The sequence below is a fragment of the Cryptomeria japonica genome, unplaced genomic scaffold, assembly GCF_030272615.1.
Source record: "Cryptomeria japonica unplaced genomic scaffold, Sugi_1.0 HiC_scaffold_161, whole genome shotgun sequence".
In the NCBI taxonomy this organism is placed as follows: domain Eukaryota; kingdom Viridiplantae; phylum Streptophyta; class Pinopsida; order Cupressales; family Cupressaceae; genus Cryptomeria; species Cryptomeria japonica.
In genome coordinates, this window is record NW_026728983.1 from 161,109 (window position 1) to 171,473 (window position 10,365).

At 58.1% G+C, this 10,365-nt stretch overlaps 1 non-coding gene across 1 annotated transcript; it reads right to left on the reverse strand.

Annotated features, from left to right (window-relative positions):
* LOC131866981 (5S ribosomal RNA) lies at positions 1-119 on the reverse strand. Its single transcript, XR_009365579.1, has one exon. It is a non-coding gene; the product is annotated as a 5S ribosomal RNA (ribosomal RNA).
* Positions 120-10,365: the final 10,246 nt, after the last annotated feature.

A 10,365-nucleotide genomic window follows, 5' to 3' on the forward strand; every position in this document is an offset into this window, starting at 1 on the left:
AGGGTGCAACACCGGGACTTCCCGGGAGGTCACCCATCCCAGTACTACTCCGGCCCAAGCGCGCTTAACTGCGGAGTTCTGATGGGATCCGGTGCACTAACGCTGGTATGATCGCACCCGTTATGAGCTTGTCGCAGTGTGTACTTAGCAAACCGCGACCCACGTGCGAATCCACCCCGGCCACCCACCCCCGTCGAGGTGCACACCCTCCCTCGCGAAGTGCGCCCCGTTCGCCAAGTGTGAGCCCTGCCCGGGTGCGCGCACCTTGCTAGGGCGTCGGGTGTGCACCCGGCCCGGCCTACGTGCGTGCACCTGGAGGGGGCGTCGTGTGCGTGCAGTGTCCCGTCTGCAACGCGGTGCCCACACACCACCTCGGGCGCAACGACCTGCGCTCACATGTGGGCCGAGTGCACCTTGGTGCATGTTCGGGGCGCCTCGGGTGCACGCTCGATCTTGCCCCGGTGCACCAAGGCGCTCGGTTTGCCCCGGGTGCGCACTTGGTGCAAGGTGGGCACCCAAAATAGGGATCAAGCACCAAAACACAAGTTTCGGGATGCAAAATGGGACCCAAGGACCACAAATGCGTTCCAAGACCCATGATGGGTCCACGAGAACAAAAATGTGTTCCGAGACTTAATAAACAAATATTGGGTTTTAGGAGAAGAAACATGCTCTGATGCCCAAAACGAGAATCGACCCCGAAAAGGCCACAGGCCAAAAGTGGGATGCGAGACAAAAAAAAATGGGACCCGAGGACCAAAATTGGGTTCCCAGGTCGAAGACAGGGCAACCGGACAAGAAACGACCTCTAAGGCTCGAAATGAGTCCCGACGACTAAAACTTGACAAGAAGCACCCATCAGGCACCCAACTCGACACCCATGGGATGCCGACCCACCCGGGCTTCCACCTAGCACACCTTGGCACCCACCCACCCTCGCACCCAACCTCGCACCCAACTTAGCACCTTTGAACCCACATTGGCACTCACCCTGACCCTGGCACCTTGGAACCCACATTGGCACTCACCTTGACCCTGGCACCCACCTTTGCACTCACCTTGGGACCCACCCTGGCTCCCACCTCGGCACCCACCCAGACACCCACCTTGGTTCCTTGGCACCCACCTTGGATCCTTGGCACCCACCCCGACACCCACCTTGGCACGCAACTTGGCTACTTGCCACCCACCTTGGCTCCTTGACGCCCACCCCGACAACCACCCCGTGACCTACCCTGGCTAGGGTTGGTGCACACCCACCCTGGTGCCCACCTTGGCACCCACCCTATGACCCACCTTGGCACGCACCTTAGTACCCACCCCGTTACCCACCCTAGGACCCACCCCGTGACCCACCTTGGCCAGGGTGGGTGCACCCACCCTGGTGCCCACCTTGGCACCCACCCATCCTAGCACCCAGCCTGTGACCGGGCTTGGAACCCAACCTTGCACCCGCACCCGTCTTGGCCAGTGTGGGTGCGCACCCATCCTGGCACCCACGTTGTGACACACCCTTTAACCCACGCACCCTAGCACCCACGTTGGCACCCACCTTGGAACCCAACCTAGCAACTTGGCACCCACCCCGTGACCCACCTTGGCATCCACCATAGCAGTCGCCGACTTGGCACCCACCTCGGCACCCACCTTGACACTTGTGGACCCACCTTGCCACTCACCCTAGCATCGACCCATCCTAGCACCCACCCTGGCACCTTTGCACCCTAGCACTCACCCATCCTAGCACCTAACCTGTGACCCACCTTGACACTCACCCTCGCACCCACCTTGGAACCCAACCTAGCACCCACCCACCCTGACACCAACCCTAGCACCTACCCACCCTTGCACCCACCCTGTGACCCATCTTGGCACCCACCCATCCTACCACTCAACCTATCACCCACCTTCTCACCCACCTTGGCATCCACCTTAGCACCCACCCACACTGGCACCTTGGCACCCACCTCGGGCAAGGTGGGTGCACACCCACCCTGGCACCCAATTTAGAACCCACCGAGCATGTTACCCACCTTGGCACCCACATTGCAGCCCACCCTAGTACCCACCCTATGACCCACATTGGCATCCACACCCTAGCACCCAGGCACCTCGACACCCGCCTTGACACCCACCCTAGCACTGAACCTGTGACCCACCTTGGAACTCACCCTAGAACCCACCCACCCTGTGAACCACCTTGGCATCCACCTTAGCACCCACCCACCTTGGCACCCACTCTAGCACTCACCCATCCTAACACCCAACTTGTTACCCACCTTGGCACCCGCCCTCGCGTCCACCTTGAAACCCACCCTAGCACCCACCCACGCAGGAGCCCACCTTGGCACCCAACCTAACACCCACGCATCCTGGCACCCAACTTGTGACCCACCTTGGAACCCACCCTAGTACCCACCTTTGAACCCACTATATCACCAACCCACCTTGGCACCCACCCTATGACCCTCTTTGGAATCCACCCTAGCACGCACCCACCCTGGCACCCACCATGGAGCGCACCCTAGCACCCACCCACCTCGGCACGCACCTCAACACCCACCTTGGTGTGCGCACTGCGCCAACCTCTCAAAGACCCTATGTGGTGCGCTCCAAAGTGTACACCTTTGGTGCGCTCCAAGGTGCGCACCTTTGGTGCACACCGAGGTGCACACCAAAGTGTGCACCGAGGTGAGCACCAAAGTGCACTCCAGGGTGCACACCAAGGCGTGCACCTTTGGTGCGGTCAATGCAAACGAATTCGGAAGTTGGGGTCGATGTCCTAATCGCTGCTGCAGACTACACGTATGAGAATCGGACAAATAGCTTTATATAGGGGAGGTGTTGCGTTTGATGGGTCGACTCCCCTGGTTGTGTGCACTGCACCAACTTCAAAGACCCTGTCTTGTTTAAGAAGTCAAAAGTTGGGGTGGATGTCCTAATCATTGCTGCAGTCTACGCATGTATGAGAATCAGACAAATAGCTTATATAGGGGAGGTGTTGCATTCGGTGGGTTGACTCCCCTGGTTGTGCGCACTGCGCCAACCTCAAAGACCCCGCATAGCAGAAGAAGTCGGAAGTCGGATTTTGGTGAGCACCAAGGCGTGCACCTTTGGTGCGGTCAACGCAGACGAATTCAGAAGTTGGGGTGGATGTCCTAATCGTTGTTGCAGGCTACACATGTATGAGAATCAGACAAATAGCTTATATAGGGGAGGTGTTGGGTTTGATGGGTCAACTCCCTTGGTTGTGCGCATTACGCCAACCTCAAAGACCTTGTTTTCGTTAAGAAGTCAAAAGTTGGGGTCAATGTCCTAATGGCTCCTGCAGGCTACACATGTATGAGAATCGGACAAATAGCTTATATAGGGGAGGTGTTGGGTTTGATGGGTCGACTCCCCTGGTTGTGCGCATTACGTCAACCTCAAAGACCTTGTTTTCGTTAAGAAGTCAAAAGTTGGGGTCGATGTCCTAATTGCTCCTGTAGACTACACATGTATGAGAATCAGACAAATAGCTTATATAGGGGAGGTGTTGGGTTTGATGGGTTGACTCCCCTAGTTGTTCGCATTACACCAACCTCAAAGACCTTGTTTTCGTTTAGAAGCCGAAAGTTGGGGTCGATGTCCTAATTGCTCCTGCAGGCTACGCATGTATGAGAATCAGACAAATAGCTTATATAGGGGAGGTGTTGGGTTTGATGGGTCGACTCCCCTGGTTGTGCGCATTGCGCCAACCTCAAAGACCCTGCATTGCGGATGAAGTCGAAAGTCAGAGTTTGGTGTGCTACAAGGTGTGGTCGAAGGTGCTCACCTAGGTGTGCACCTTTGGAGCACAGGAAAAGTGCCCTCCAAAAGTGCGCACCTTTGGAGTGCACAAAAGTGCCCTCCAAAAGTGCGCACCTTTGGAGCGCAGAAAAGTGCCCTCCAAAAAGTGCCCTCCAAAAGTGCGCACCTTTGGAGCGCAGAAAAGTGCCCTCCAAAAGTGCGCACCTTTGGAGCGCAGAAAAGTGCCCTCCAAAAAGTGCCCTCCAAAAGTGCGCACCTTTGGAGCGCAGAAAAGTGCCCTCCAAAAGTGCGCACCTTTGGAGCGCAGAAAAGTGCCCTCCAAAAAGTGCCCTCCAAAAGTGCGCACCTTTGGAGCGCAGAAAAGTGCCCTCCAAAAAGTGCCCTCCAAAAGTGCGCACCTTTGGAGCGCAGAAAAGTGCCCTCCAAAAAGTGCCCTCCAAAAGTGCGCACCTTTGGAGCGCAGAAAAGTGCCCTCCAAAAAGTGCCCTCCAAAAGTGCGCACCTTTGGAGCGCAGAAAAGTGCCCTCCAAAAAGTGCCCTCCAAAAGTGCGCACCTTTGGAGCGCAGAAAAGTGCCCTCCAAAAGTGCGCACCTTTGGAGCGCACAAAAGTGCCCTCCAAAAGTGCGCACTTTTGGTGCGCACCAAGGCGCTGGTTCGGTCGTTGCAGGCGAGTTCGGAAGTTGGGGTCGATGTCCTGAGCGGAGGTGCAAACTACACAGGTGTCGGAATCGGACAAATAGCTTATATAGGGGAGGTGTATGCTTCGATGGGTCGACTCCCCAGGTTGAGCGCACCGCGCCAACCTCAAAGACCCTACGGTATGGATGAAGTCGGAAGTTGGGTCCGATGACCAATTCGATTAGTAGGTATGCTCATGAGGTCGGAATTTGGGTCCGATGACCTGCCATGTGCAGGAAGGCGAATGTTGACACTGTGCGTTGCAAGGTGCACACCAAGGCGCTGGTGCGGTCTTTTTAGTCGAGTTCGGAAGTTGGGGTCGATGTCCTGATCGGAGGTGCAAGCTACACAGGTGTGGGAATCGGACAAATAGCTTATATAGGGGAGGTGTATGCTTCGTTGGGTCGACTCCCCGGGTTGAGCGCACCGCGCCAACCTCAAAGACCCTACGGTATGGATGAAGTCGGAAGTTGGGTCCGATGACCGATTCGATATGTAGGCATACTCGCGAGGTCGGAATTTGGGTCCGATGACCTGCCACGTGCAGGAAGGCGAATGTTGGCACTGTGCGTTGCAAGGTGCGCACCAAGGCGCTGGTTCGGTCGTTGGAGGCGAGTTCGGAAGTTGGGGTCGATGTCTTGATCGGAGGTGCAAACTACACAGGTGTGGGAATCGGACAAATAGCTTATATAGGGGAGGTGTATGCTTCGTTGGGTCGACTCCCCGGGTTGAGCGCACCGCGCCAACCTCAAAGACCCTACGGTATGGATGAAGTCGGAAGTTGGGTCCGATGACCGATTCGATATGTAGGCATACTCGCGAGGTCGGAATTTGGGTCCGATGACCTGCCATGTGCAGGAAGGCGAATGTTGGGACTGTGCGTCGCAAGGTGCGCACCAAGGCGCTGGTGCCGTCGTTGCAGTCGAGTTCGGAAGTTGGGGTCGATGTCCTGGTCAGAGGTGCAAACTACACAGGTGTGGGAATCGGACAAATAGCTTATATAGGGGAGGTGTATGCTTCGATGGGTCGACTCCCTGGGTTGAGCGCACCGCGCCAACCTCAAAGACCCTACAGTATGGATGAAGTCGGAAGTTGGGTCCGATGACCGATTCGATACGTAGGCATATTGGCGAGGTCTGAATTTGTGTCCGATGACCTGCCATGCGCAGGAAGGCGGAATTTGGGTCCGATGACCGAGTTGATGGCGTGCCATGCGCAGAAAGGCGGAATTTGGGTCCGATGACCGAGTTGATGTTGATGGCCCGCCATGCACAGGAAGGCGGAATTTGGGTCCGATGACCGATTTGAAGGCGTGCCATACGCAAAAAGGCGGAGTTTGGGTCCGATGACCGAGTTGATATTGATGGCCCGCCATGCGCAGGAAGGCGGAATTTGGGTCCGATGACCTGACATACGCATGGAGTCCGACTCGGGGGCCGATGTTCGATTCGATGACTTGCATTGTGGGTAAAGTCGGAAGTTGTGGTCTTTGACCCGATTCGATGACCAGACTTCGGCTGCTTGAGAATCGGACAAATAACTTATATAGGGGAGGTAGTGTTCTCGAGCATCCTCCCCCCGTGCCCGTTTATGTCGATTGATGCTGGTGCTCGACTGGTTGGAGCGCTCGGATGCAAAAATCTTGCACCAGGATTTATCGATTGTGATGGACACGGCAAGTCTCCTGATTGCTATGCAGGAGCTCATCGTGAATCTCTATGCGGCCTTGGTATGGACTCGACCTGCGGAATGGTTCGGCAATGGTAGTCGCTCCAACACGTCCTTGCAATGGCCACAGAGGTGATTCGACTAGAGCTCCAGTCTAGCTTTTGGGTTGCTTGGCGGACTGGTATAGCCGCGATCGAGTTCCGGCCATGAACGTTTTAGATAGCTCTTGGGCTTTCTGGGACGGAAGTCGGAAGTTTGGGCTGTTGTCCGATTTGATGACCATTCTTCGGATGTGTGAGAATCGGACAAATAACTTATATAGGGGACTGTGTTGTCTCACGCAGCCCCCTCCGTGCCCCTCTATCTCGACCGATGTTGGTGCTTGAAAGGGTTGGGATCGCTCGGATTTATAAACGTGCACCACCATTTGTCGAGTGTGAGGGACGCGGCAGGTCTCCTAAATGCTATGCGGGCGCTCTCTGAGAATCTCTATCCGGCCTCGACACAGACTAGTCTTGCTGAATGGTTTGGCACTGGTAGTCGATCCAACACGTCGTTGTTGTGGCCGCCTAGGCGATTCGATTCGAGCCCCCGTCTAGCTTTTGGGTTGCTTGGCGGATTTTGCCCTATCCGCAAGTGAGCTCGGTCCCTAAACGTTCGAGAAACCCGATTGCTATGCGCCGACTCTCTTTCTTGCGAGCCTCCATCTAGCTTTTGGGTCTCTACGGAACGGAAGTCGGAATCTGGGACCGTTGTTTGATTCGACGAGGCAGACTACGGTTGTGCGAGAATCGGACAAATAACTTATATAGGGGAGGTGTTGACTGGAGCATTCTCCCCCGTGCCCCTCTAACTCGACCAATGCTGGCGCTCGAACGGTGGTAGCGCTCGGATTTTCATTGAGCGCCAGCATTGGTCGATTTAGAGGGGCATGCGAGATTCCCGAATGCTATGCGAGGGCTCTAACGGAAATGTCTATTGGTTTCGGTATGGATGCAATTGCGAGTGGTTCGGCAAAGGTAGTCGTTCCGATGCGTCCATGTCGTGGCCAAATCGATAATTCGATTTGAGCCCTCGTATAGCATTTGGGTCTCTCGATGTGATTCCGCATTCCAGTCCCTTTGGGCACTGCTTGAGCCGCATCCCAGGGGGTTCCCTTCCCAATAATCTGCCTCGCAACCCGATTGCTATGCGGTGAGGCTCCTCGGCCGCCTCGGAACTATCTGTGTATCAGACGCATCGCGGGATAAGGGGTTGGCAACGGTAGTCGCCCCAAGCGCGTCCGATGCTTGGACCATTCCGAGGCGGCCCTGAAGCCTCTTCCGTCTAGCCGTTGGGTCCTTCTCGCCGCATCCCTCGCCTCGCACCCCGATTGCTATGCGGTGAGGCTCCTCGGCCGCCTCGGAACTATCTGTGTATCGGACGCGTCGCGGGATAAGGGGTTGTCACTGGTAGTCGCCCCAAGCGCGTCCGATGCTTGGACCATTCCGAGGCGGCCCTGAAGCCTCTTCCGTCTAGCCGTTGGGTCCTTCTCGCCGCATCCCTCGCCTCGCACCCCGATTGCTATGCGGTGAGGCTCCTCGGCCGCCTCGGAACTATCTGTGTATCGGACGCGTCGCGGGATAAGGGGTTGTCATTGGTAGTCGCCCCAAGCGCGTCCGATGCTTGGACCATTCCGAGGCGGCCCTGAAGCCTCTTCCGTCTAGCCGTTGGGTCCTTCTCGCCGCATCCCTCGCCTCGCACCCCGATTGCTATGCGGTGAGGCTCCTCGGCCGCCTTGGAACTATCTGTGTATCGGACGCGTCACGGGATAAGGGGTTGTCACTGGTAGTCGCCCCAAGCGCGTCCGATGCTTAGACCATTCCGAGGCGGACCCGAAGCCTCTTCCGTCTAGCCGTTGGGTCCTTCTCGCCGCATCCTTCGCCTCGCACCCCGATTGCTATGCGGTGAGGCTCCTCGGCCGCCTCGGAACTATCTGTGTATCGGACGCGTCGCGGGATAAGGGGTTGTCACTGGTAGTCGCCCCAAGCGCGTCCGATGCTTGGACCATTCCGAGGCGGACCCGAAGCCTCTTCCGTCTAGCCGTTGGGTCCTTCTCGCCGCATCCCTCGCCTCGCACCCCGATTGCTATGCGGTGAGGCTCCTCGGCCGCCTTGGAACTATCTGTGTATCGGACGCGTCGCGGGATAAGGGGTTGTCACTGGTAGTCGCCCCAAGCGCGTCCGATGCTTGGACCATTCCGAGGCGGACCCGAAGCCTCTTCCGTCTAGCCGTTGGGTCCTTCTCGCCGCATCCCTCGCCTCGCACCCCGATTGCTATGCGGTGAGGCTCCTCGGCCGCCTTGGAACTATCTGTGTATCGGACGCGTCGCGGGATAAGGGGTTGTCACTGGTAGTCGCCCCAAGCGCGTCCGATGCTTGGACCATTCCGAGGCGGACCCGAAGCCTCTTCCGTCTAGCCGTTGGGTCCTTCTCGCCGCATCCCTCGCCTCGCACCCCGATTGCTATGCGGTGAGGCTCCTCGGCCGCCTTGGAACTATCTGTGTATCGGACGCGTCGCGGGATAAGGGGTTGTCACTGGTAGTCGCCCCAAGCGCGTCCGATGCTTGGACCATTCCGAGGCGGCCCCGAAGCCTCTTCCGTGTAGCCGTTGGGTCCTTCTCGCCGCATCCCTCGCCTCGCACCCCGATTGCTATGCGGTGAGGCTCCTCGGCCGCCTTGGAACTATCTGTGTATCGGACGCGTCGCGGGATAAGGGGTTGTCACTGGTAGTCGCCCCAAGCGCGTCCGATGCTTGGACCATTCCGAGGCGGCCCCGAAGCCTCTTCCGTGTAGCCGTTGGGTCCTTCTCGCCGCATCCCTCGCCTCGCACCCCGATTGCTATGCGGTGAGGCTCCTCGGCCGCCTTGGAACTATCTGTGTATCGGACGCGTCGCGGGATAAGGGGTTGTCACTGGTAGTCGCCCCAAGCGCGTCCGATGCTTGGACCATTCCGAGGCGGACCTGAAGCCTCTTCCCTCTAGCCGTTGGGGCTTTCTCGCCGCATCCCTCGCCTCGCACCCCGATTGCTATGCTGTGAGGCTCCTCGGCCGCCTTGGAACTATCTGTGTATCGGACGCATCGCGGGATAAGGGGTTGGCAGTGGTAGTCGCCCCAAGCGCATCCGATGCTTGGACCATTCCGAGGCGGCCCTGCAGCCTCTTCCGTCTAGCCGTTGGGGCCATCTCGCCGCATCCCCCACCTCGCACCACGATTGCTATGCGGTGAGGCTCCTTGGCCGCCTCGGAACTATCTGTGTATCGGACGCATCGCGGGATAAGGGGTTGTCACTGGTAGTCGCCCCAAGCGCGTCCGATGCTTGGACTATTCCGAGGCGGCCCTGCAGCCTCTTCCGTCTAGCCGTTGGGGCCATCTCGCTGCATCCCCCACCTCCTCGGCCGCCTCGGAACTATCTGTGTATCGGACGCATCGCGGGATAAGGGGTTGGCAGTGGTAGTCGCCCCAAGCGCGTCCGATGCTTGGACTATTCCGAGGCAGCCCTGCAGCCTCTTCCGTCTAGCCTTTGGGGCCATCTCGCCGCATCCCTCGCCTCGCACCCCGATTGCTATGCGGTGAGGCTCCTCGGCCGCCTGGGAACTATCTTCGTATCGGACGCATCGCGGGATAAGGGGTTGTCACTGGTAGTCGCCCCAAGCGCGTCCGATGCTTGGACTATTCCGAGGCGGCCCTGTGGCCTCTTCCGTCTAGCCGTTGGGGCCATCTCGCCGCATCCCCCACCTCGCACCCCGATTGCTATGCGGTGAGGCTCTTCGGCCGCCTTGGAACTATCTTCGTATCGGACGCATTGCGGGATAAGGGGTTGTCACTGGTAGTGGCCCCAAGCGCGTCTGATGCTTGGACTATTCCGAGGCGGCCCTGCAGCCTCTTCCGTCTAGCCGTTGGGGCCATCTCGCCGCATCCCCCACCTCGCACCCCGATTGCTATGCGGTGAGGCTCCTCGGCCGCCTTGGAACTATCTTCGTATCGGACGCATCGCGGGATAAGGGGTTGTCACTGGTAGTCGCCCCAAGCGCGTCCGATGCTTGGACTATTCCGACGCGGCCCTGTGGCCTCTTCCGTCTAGCCGTTGGGGCCATCTCGCCGCATCCCCCACCTCGCACCCCGATTGCTATGCGGTGAGGCTCCTCGGCCGCCTTGGAACCATCTTCGTATCGGACGCATCGCGGGATA